At 36.4% G+C, this 9418-nt stretch overlaps 1 non-coding gene across 1 annotated transcript; it reads right to left on the bottom strand.

The window, feature by feature from the left end:
• Window positions 1-7299: 7299 nt before the first annotated feature.
• LOC136168124 (small nucleolar RNA SNORA26) lies at window positions 7300-7422 on the bottom strand. Its single transcript, XR_010663273.1, has one exon. It is a non-coding gene; the product is annotated as a small nucleolar RNA SNORA26 (small nucleolar RNA).
• Between the last annotated feature and the right edge of the window lie 1996 nt (window positions 7423-9418).

Raw genomic sequence — 9418 nt, 5'->3', positions numbered from 1 at the left:
CAGAGCATAGTTGATTTACAATGTTATGTTAGTTTCTGTTACATAGAAAAATGTTTTAGTTATACATATATATACACATTCTTTTCTATTATGGCTTACCACAGGATATTAAATATAGTTCTGTTTGCTATATATTAATAGTAGGATCTTACTGCTTATCCATTCTGAGTATAATAGTTTGCATCTGCTAATTCCTAACTCCCAGTCCATCCCTCCTCCAGTCCACCCTCCCTCTTGGCAACCACAAGTCTGTTCTCTATATCTGTGTTTATAAGAGGAAGGCAGGAGGGTAGGGGAATAGGGGAGACATGATGACAGAAGCAAGTAGGTGGAAGGATTGATGGGAGAGGTTATCAGCCAAGGAATGTAGGCAGACATTAGAAGCTGAAAAAGGGAAGAAGACAAATTCCCCCTTGAAGTTTTCAGAAGGAATGCAGCCCTGCCAGTTCATTAGATTTCTGATCTCTAGAAGTTGGAGAGAGTAAGTTTGTGTTGTTTCAAAACCCTGAGTTTGTGGTGATTTGGTACAGTGGCAATTGGAGATGAATACAGGACTTCTTCCTCTCATAATCAAGAAAATTCAAATTTAAAAATAGCAAAATGTTGTTTTACACTTAGACAAATAGTTACAAACCTACAATATAATGTTTGAGCATAAAGAGAGATAAGAGTTCTTGTGTGTCTTCATGAGTATATGTAATAGAGTCTAAAATGGTATGGCCATTTTAGAGAGAAGATACCAATGACCTAGGTATTTTTCTGCTAAGAATATACCACAGAGAAACTGACAGATGGTGCAGAAAGAAGTATAAGAATGTCCATTACAGAGTTAGTTGTAAGAAAATTTGGAAACAACTGGAATGTTCATCAGTAGTAGAAAAAATACACATCAAGTTCTTTCTGAAATGGAAAACTCTGCAGCCATGAGAACAAGTGACCTAGAGGTACATTTTTCCATAGAGGGAAAAGAAACTGCAAAAAGGGCTCAAAATACTGTTATTTATATTACTACATTTATTTCCATAAAATCCATATATTACCTTTGAATATCTGAATATTGAGTAAAGGAAATACTTGTGTGAATAATAAATGCCAGCAATATGATAGTGGCTATTTCTGAGGAAAGAAGTTATCAGAGAGTAATACACAGGCTCTTCACCTTTATTTATGCTTTATATCTTAAAAATAAGCTGAAATGCACATGGTGAAATTTAAAAATTTTATAAAACTGGGTGTTTAGTAAATATAGACTTACATTATTCTTTGTATTTGTGTGCATATATGAGCTATTTCATGATTTAAAAGCAGAACTCATCCTCTCTTTAAAACCCAACTTCAAAAGTTTTCTTTCAGAAATAATGTTCTTGATTTATTGTCCTAGAACATCAAACTTAAAAATGATAAAGATTTTTCAGTCCCTTTAAAATAGTGTAATATATTAGCCAAAATCATAGTTAAACTTCTATATACTAAGAACTTAAGCACTAAACTTTATAACAGCAGTATCAAATATTGGAAGTGATTTTCAAAGAATATGTAATATAGTTGGAAAATGTCCTAGATCAGCTACTATAGGCCAGAATTATGGCTCTGGCCACAATTTACCAGACCAAGCTATATGACACTAGATAAATCTCCAAATAATTCTCTCTAGTGCTTAGATCCAGTGACCTGAGGCTCCATTCCGAGATGCAAGTGAGATCAGAGGAAGGATGCAATGTACCTGTCAAAAGAAATAAAAACAACTATTTTTGGAAAAACCTGGTTTGTAGCTATTTCACTAGATTTGTCCAGAAATTTATCCCTACTTACTTCTAGCCATATAACACTTAGGGTTTGCTGTTTGAGATATCTGGAAATAATCTTGGAACCTTTTTAGGTTTCAGGCGAAAATAGGAAAAATCCTTTTCTTTGGTAGTGAATATTTTGTTTGCAGATTAAATGTTTAAAGTGAAATGTCCTATATTACTGAAAGAGAAACTGTTCAACTTCAGATTCAATTTAAGTATTTTTCCTTCTAATGGAGCTATGTCAATTTAGAAAATGATTGCTATTTAAAATGCCATTCCATAACCTTCTTTAATTAAAGTAGCAGTATACCATCAATCTGTTCCCATTAATGAATTTTTAACCATTACAATCTAGGCTGTATGATATACAGTTTAATTTTTTTTCCCAGAAAGTATGGACAGATTCCTCAGAGATTTGAAGAGGGAGATTAAAATTCAGGGTTTTAGAAGTGGTAGCTCAGATACAAGCTGATATAAGGGAAAAGAGCAAAAGAGAAAACAAGATAGAGAGAGACAGTAGAGAGGAACGAACTAAGAGAGAGACAGATAAACAGAAAGGTGAGGATGGGATGGTGGATGTGAATGTCAGGAATTTGTGGAAATGAAATGATAACCTCAAGTAAATGAATAGCCCATTTAAGATCCCAGTAGAGTATGTGTAGTAGATTGGGGGTTATATCTTTCTTAGCACAGAATTAATAAAAATCTATTCTCTGGGAGGTGAGTATATTTCTTGTGTTCACTTCAGTCTAATTTCCTGTGATTTCAGTTAATTTATTTTCAATTATGATGCTGTTCACATTATTGATATGGCAAATTCAAATAATGAATGACAAGAGGCAGAACAAGGTAGAAAAGACTAGACTAGTTCAAAAGAATAAAGCTAGACAAATTTTGAACGAAAGGTACAGTTTTATAGGTGCAAAAAATCAGAAAGCCAATTAAGTGGCTTATGGATGGAGAGGTGGGGAGAAAGGGCATTGTGTATTGTCAGGGTACAACTGATCATTGCATACTTATCCAGTATCAAGAAACAAAATAAGTCTTACCTCCCGAGAATAAGAACCGGCCAAAAATCTAAAAAATCTGGAACACAGGATACTTTCTCCACAGCTCAGGAGTTTCATGGCATCTCTCATCTTTGCCTATCTCTATCTGCATGTTTTGTTTTACTCTTATTCTTGACTGCATTTCTTTCCTGTTCACTTGTTCTACTCATAAACCTGTATCCTTGATATGACCTGTTTCAGACCAAAGTTGGTGAATCTCCTGTCTCTTTTTTTACATCATGTAAGAGCTATTTGGAACAGTTCAATTCCTCTTTTTTTGAACCAGATACCCTCATTCTTATCCATTATCATCCTCCCCATAGTCACTCTTAACCTTTATTGAGTATTTACTATATGCTGTGTACTATTGCATGTATAATTTCATTTAATGTTTATACTTCTTTGAGGTAGACATTATGCTATTATTTCTATTTTGTAGACATAAAAACTGAAGTGTAGTTAAGTAACTTCATTAAGGTCACAGCTACCCTGTGTAGTGTCCATATTTGAATCCCAGAGACCGACTTCAGAGCCCATGGACTTGTCTTCTAAGCCCCAGGACATGGGCTGGTACTAGTCTGTGACCTGTTAGGAACTGGCCACACAGCAAGAAGTGAGCAATTGTCATCTGGAAAACCCATCCTTGGTGCTGAAAAGGTTGGGGACTGCTGTTCTACACCAGGGAGTTGTATATCCCTACTTCATTCAGAAAAGATAGGACTGGATTATGTAGTTCTCTGATCACTCATTGTGAATAGTGGCCAAAGATTTTCTCAAGTGAGGGTGCAGTTGAGACAAATAATGACCAAACTAGCATCTCTTAATATATTAAAAGAAGTAATATTATTCAACAATACATGAACCATGAACTTCTAGATGTTCATTCTGGTTTTAGAAAAGGCAGAGAAACCAGAGATCATATTGCCAATATCCGTTGGATCATTGAAAAAGCAAGGGAGTTCCAGAAAAACATCTAGTTCTGCTTTATTGACTATGCCAAAGCCTTTGACTGTGTGGATCACAACAAACTCTGGAAAATTCTGAAAGACATGGGAATACCAGACCATCTGACCCACTTCTTGAGAAATCTGTACAGGTCAGGAAGCAACAGTTAGAACTGGACATGGAACAACAGACTGGTTCCAAATAGGAAAAGGAGTACGTCAAGGCTATATATTGTCACCGTGCTTATTTAACTTATGTGCAGAGTGCATAATGAGAAACACTGGGCTGGATGAAGCACAAGCTGTAATTAAGATTGCCAGGAGAAATACCAATAACCTCAGATATGCAGATGACACCACCCTTATGGCAGAAAGTGAACAAGAACTAAAGAGCCTCTTGATGAAAGTGAAAGAGGAGAGTGAAAAAGTTAGCTTAAAGCTTAACATTCAGAAAACAATGATCATGGCATCTGGTCTCATCACTTCATGGCAAATAGATGGAGAAACAGTGGCAGATTTTACTTTTTGCCAAAATCACTGCAGATGGTGATTGCAGCCATGAAATTAAAAGATGCTTACTCCTTGGAAGAAAAATTATGACCAACCTAGACAGCATATTAAAAAGCAGAGACATTACTTTGCCAACAAAGGTCCATCTAGTCAAGGCTCTGGTTTTTCCAGTGGTCATGTATGGATGTGAGAGAAGAAAGCTGAAAGGTAAAGAATTAATGCTTTTGAACTGTGGTGTTGGAGAAGATTCTTGAGAGTCCCTTGGACTGCAAGGAGATCCAACCTGTCCATCCTAAAGGAAATCAGTCCTGAATGTTCATGGAAGGATTGATGCTGAAGCTGAAACTCCAATACTTTGGTCACCTGATATGAAGAGCTGGCTCATTTGAAAAGACCCTGGTGCTGGGAAAGATTGAAGGCAGGAGGAGAAGGAGACGACAGAGGATGAGATGGTTGGATGGCATTACCGACTCATTGGACATGAGTTTGAGTACTCTCTGGGAGTTGGTGATGGACAGGAAGGCCTGGCATGGTGTAGTCAGTGGAGTTGCAAAGAGTCGGACATGACTGAGCAACTGAACTGAATGAATATTTCTATAGCAAGACTGGCTAATACCTGGAGACCTGAGTTGCATTATCTGGATGGAGTCAGCCAGGTCTTAGACCTTCTGTGTGCCTCAGAGTTAACTGGACTGAAGTATAGACACTGGAACACCAACTTACAGATTGGCAATGCATTATGACAAGTTTGCTTATAATCAGAAGCATGTCTGAAGAATAAGGAGAATTAGCTGTGTAGATAAACTAGATATTGGACTCTGTTTAGCTTTATGAATCAATCTTTTCATGAAAAGTACCTACCGCATTAATTGCACAAAGAGTTGTTCGGATGTCCTCCCCCAGCTAGTGCTAGTGTTAGTTGCTCAGTCGTGTCCAGTTCTTTGCGACCCCATTGACTATAGCCCACCAGGCTCCTCTGTCCATGGAATGCTCCAGGCCAGAATACTGGAGTGGGTAAGCATTCCCTTCTCCAGGGGATCTTCCCAAGCCAGGGATGGAACCTGGGTCTCCCACGTTACAGGCAGTTTCTTTACCATCTGGACCACCAGGCCCTTCTCCAGAATAGTTTCCAGATCAGCACTGCCACTAGTTTCCTTTGATATGTTTTTTTAAGTTGATAATTTAGTCTGCTTCTTTTTCAAATTGTTCACACTCTGTCCTTAGGTGTATTTAATGACATAAATTATCTCACAGCTATAGCTTGCTCAAGCCTGCAATTTATTTTATTTCTTTACAGTGACTTTGCTTATTTCTTATATCATATGTTATGTGCTAATCATAAAGTTTAACTCTCAGAGGACAACTCACTTTACCTATATATCAATATGTTATTGAGGTTCTTTCATTAGTTCTTAAGAAGATTCTGTAGGGGTGGTGTTGTTTAGTTGCTGGGTCATGTCTGACTCTTTTGCAACCCCATGGACTGTAGCCCACCAGGCTCATCTGCTCATGGGATTTTCCAGGCAAATGTACTGGAGTGGATTGCCATTTCGTTCTCCAGGGGATCTTCCAGACCCAGGGATCAAAACCATGTCTCTTGAATTAGCCGGTTAATTCATTAGCACTGAGCCATCTGAGAAGCCTCTCTAGAGGTAGTGAATAATACAAATTTTAAATACAGATGTAGCTAGTTTTGAATTTGTTATTACCAAATGTAACTGTCTAATCTTGTGCAAATTCACAAAATACCTCTGTGTCCCAGTTTTCATGACTAAAATGTTAGAAAAAAATAGCACATATCTTAGAGTGTCATAAAAGCAATTAAATTTTTGCAATTCTTGGAATATAGTAGCAATAAGCATTCAATAAAGTTGGATATATTATCATTAACTTTCTGTTTAACAGGATCATTTTATTAAATGAACCACTTTCACCTGTAGTCTTTTTGATGACATACTCCAAGGTGAGACATTTAAGAAAGTCAGAAGATTTGAAAGTCTTCTTATATGATGGAATTTGGCATGAATGCCTTGGTGAAGCAAAGCTCATTTCATTGACATAGCACATATATATATATATATATATATACACACACACACACACACATATATATGTGTATATATATTTTTTAATTGCATGTAGATGTCTGTCCTTCAGTGTGAAAGGTTTGAAGTGTAATGTATCAGTTAAGATAATGTATCAGTTATCTATGGTGGTATAAAGAACTTTTTCCAAATTTATTAGCATAAAATAATAGGTTATTTCTTTTGATTCTGTGTTTTAATGGATCTCATCTGGGCTGCTCTATGTGGTACAGCTCCAGAACAGCCTCTTATTATTCAGAGTCTCTTGCTATGTGACCTGTCATCATTCAGCTGTGAGTCCAGTTTCTTCATGCTCTGTCTATTGGTTTCTAAGAGAATAAGGCCCAACATGCAAAGGTTTAACTAAGCCTTTGCTTTCATCTTCCTTGCCACTAACCCTTTGGCCAAAGCATGTCACTTGTCGATGCCCAGATTTCATGCGGGAAGAGTCCGTATGGGAACATGGATACTGCAAAGCATGGTTCATTAGAAAGCTCCACCGTTTAAGTCTACTGTGGGTGGTGCTTGTTTAAATCTTTCTGTTCTCAGTGACTGCATTGAACTGAATACACAGAATGTCACTGAGCTGTTCTGGAGCGGCTTAGTTCTGGTCAGTTCTAATAAATTTTAGTGGTTAGAACAATGTCCACTGATAGGCTTTGTCCACCAATGTCTATTCAGAGAACCTTAAATAAATGAGATACTAGCAATGAAGTTCTCCATGGTGATTGGATAGTTGTTGAAATGTTACATAGATAGCTTGTTTGGAATTGGTAACGAGGGCTTTGATCTTCACCTTTCATTTTTATTATTTATTTATTTATATTTTTATTGTCAAACCGCAGGTCAAGTTTAAATTTAATGGCTTTGGTATTAAGTATACACATACTAGTAAGTGCTAAGACTTAAAATCTTCCAGTTCAGTTGTGACTCCAGACAGGATCCAGAGAGGAGTTCTAAAAATCTCTTCTCTGGGTTTTATGGAGACTTTCTTTACCCTCCTGTGTTAGCCTCTTAAGGCACTGCGTCAGCCTTAAAAGGGCACTGGAAAGGGCGATGATCTTCACCTTTTAGAGTTCATAATTCTGAGTGTCTATTGAAAACTAATGTTACAAACACTCTATTCTATAGATGATGCAAAAGTTTCTGTTTAAAGTCAGACAAACTTGTATTAAAAGAACAAGTGTACCATTTACTAGATATATTAAGAGGCCAGCTCACTCCACCCCACTTTGCCTTAACTTTTTCATCTGGTAAGTGGAAATAACAACACATACCTTTTCAGTGTTACCATGGCAAATAGCATAATGTATATACAAAGTAACCGGAAAGAAGTAGGTGCCCAATAATTGTGAGAAGACTCGGGGAGCATCCAGTCTAGTCAGGAAAATATAAAGAGCTTCAGAAATTTATTTAACACTTCGATTTAAAAATATTCTCCAAATTAGTGTTGTGGGGTCAAGATGGAGAATAGATATTGATCGGGAAGTACCTGAAATAATAATATTAAAATCATCTATCATTTCAGTTTACTTGAATATAATGACTTTGAAGTTGGCTGTGTACTCCAAATACCCCTGTAAGACTTTTCTTCCCTTTAATTTTTTAAGACATTTAATGAAAATTCCTATTTCAAAATATTAATAGAGAAGTCAAATCTTTGCTTCCTGTTACCTGTCTGATGCATTTATTGTCAGATAGATAAAAGTCCATACATGTTTCTGACAAGAAAAGAATACAGATGGGTAAGCCCAACCAAAAAACACCCACAGGTCTATTGTAACATTTTTCCTCAGTAATATTTACCTCCTACATATTGGGTATGAAAGATAGACTTTAAAAAGTCATTTTAATTATTTTTTCAGTATCCTAAGTGCATTTTTAGAGATGCTGAAAGAGAAAGGACACTAGGTTATCAACTGGGCTTATGCAGTAGTCACCTGGGCAATGCATGCGAAGATTGATGAAGAGGCTATTGCTTCAGAAGATTGGTACTACAGAGGAAAATATTGCAGAATCACTAAGCACTGCTAAGTTCAAACAACTTAAGGGCTTTTCATGTTTGATTCCTATTCCCCTCTCTAACGCGCCTAGAGATCAACACAAAGGTGGATTGAAATGTGTTTTGGAATAAAACTCTCTTTTGCATGACTTTTCTTTCATCAGAAAACTTTGATTTATTTAACCTTTGTTTTCAGAAAAGTGCATCTTGGTTTCACATTTCCTAGGTGATGGATTTTTCTCTTTCATGAATCTGTACCATTGGGTTGTATTAGTCACACTGCATTATGTTGCACTAAATCAAGTAACACAATGTGACTATTAATGTTGTGATGTGCAAGAACATGTCTCACTCGGGACTGGGGGAAATATGATTTTCTGAAAACAGCTGTCTCTGCATTTATTCAATAAAACTTTTCACCTTGGAAGCTGCATTGTGTGCCATCTAAGCATTTTCATTGGCAATTTTGAGGTTTATTTTAAAGCTTATTTTTTCCCCTCTAGTGTCATTAAATATTCATGATTCCTTTCACACTTTAAATAATGAAATAAGCTATAATGGTGATTATAGTGAATGCCTATCACCTCAGTATTTAGGTAAATCAGAGAGAATACAATCAGAATGTTCAAGAACAGATCTTTCCAATGGATTGATTACTGTCAGTCAATAAACTTTAATATTGATCTGTCTGTTGTCCCTACATCACTCACTTCTCTAAGATGATTTATAGGAATCAGAGGAGCAGGCATCACAGGTATATTATCTCTGTGTCTCTAAAGTCCCTCTTTAGCCTACTCCCTCTGTTTCTCTGCTCAGCAACTTCACAGCCATTGCTCTAAGTTCATGAGACGTGAGAAAAAGAAAGAACAGTTATCCCATCAAGAAAATGTACACAAGTATTGATCCTTGATTCTATTAGGAAGGAATCTATTTATTCTAAGGCACGAAATTGTTCCTTGGTTTCTGTTAAGGAAAAAAAAAGTCAATAATACTGTTTTGTTTTTGACCTACTGAGGTACAAGATATAATGATGTTCTTA

Source organism: Muntiacus reevesi, chromosome 4, assembly GCF_963930625.1.
Source record: "Muntiacus reevesi chromosome 4, mMunRee1.1, whole genome shotgun sequence".
Taxonomy (NCBI): Eukaryota; Metazoa; Chordata; class Mammalia; order Artiodactyla; family Cervidae; genus Muntiacus; species Muntiacus reevesi.
Note: the sequence above shows the minus strand (reverse complement) of the source record. Positions and strands in the feature narration are given on the sequence as shown.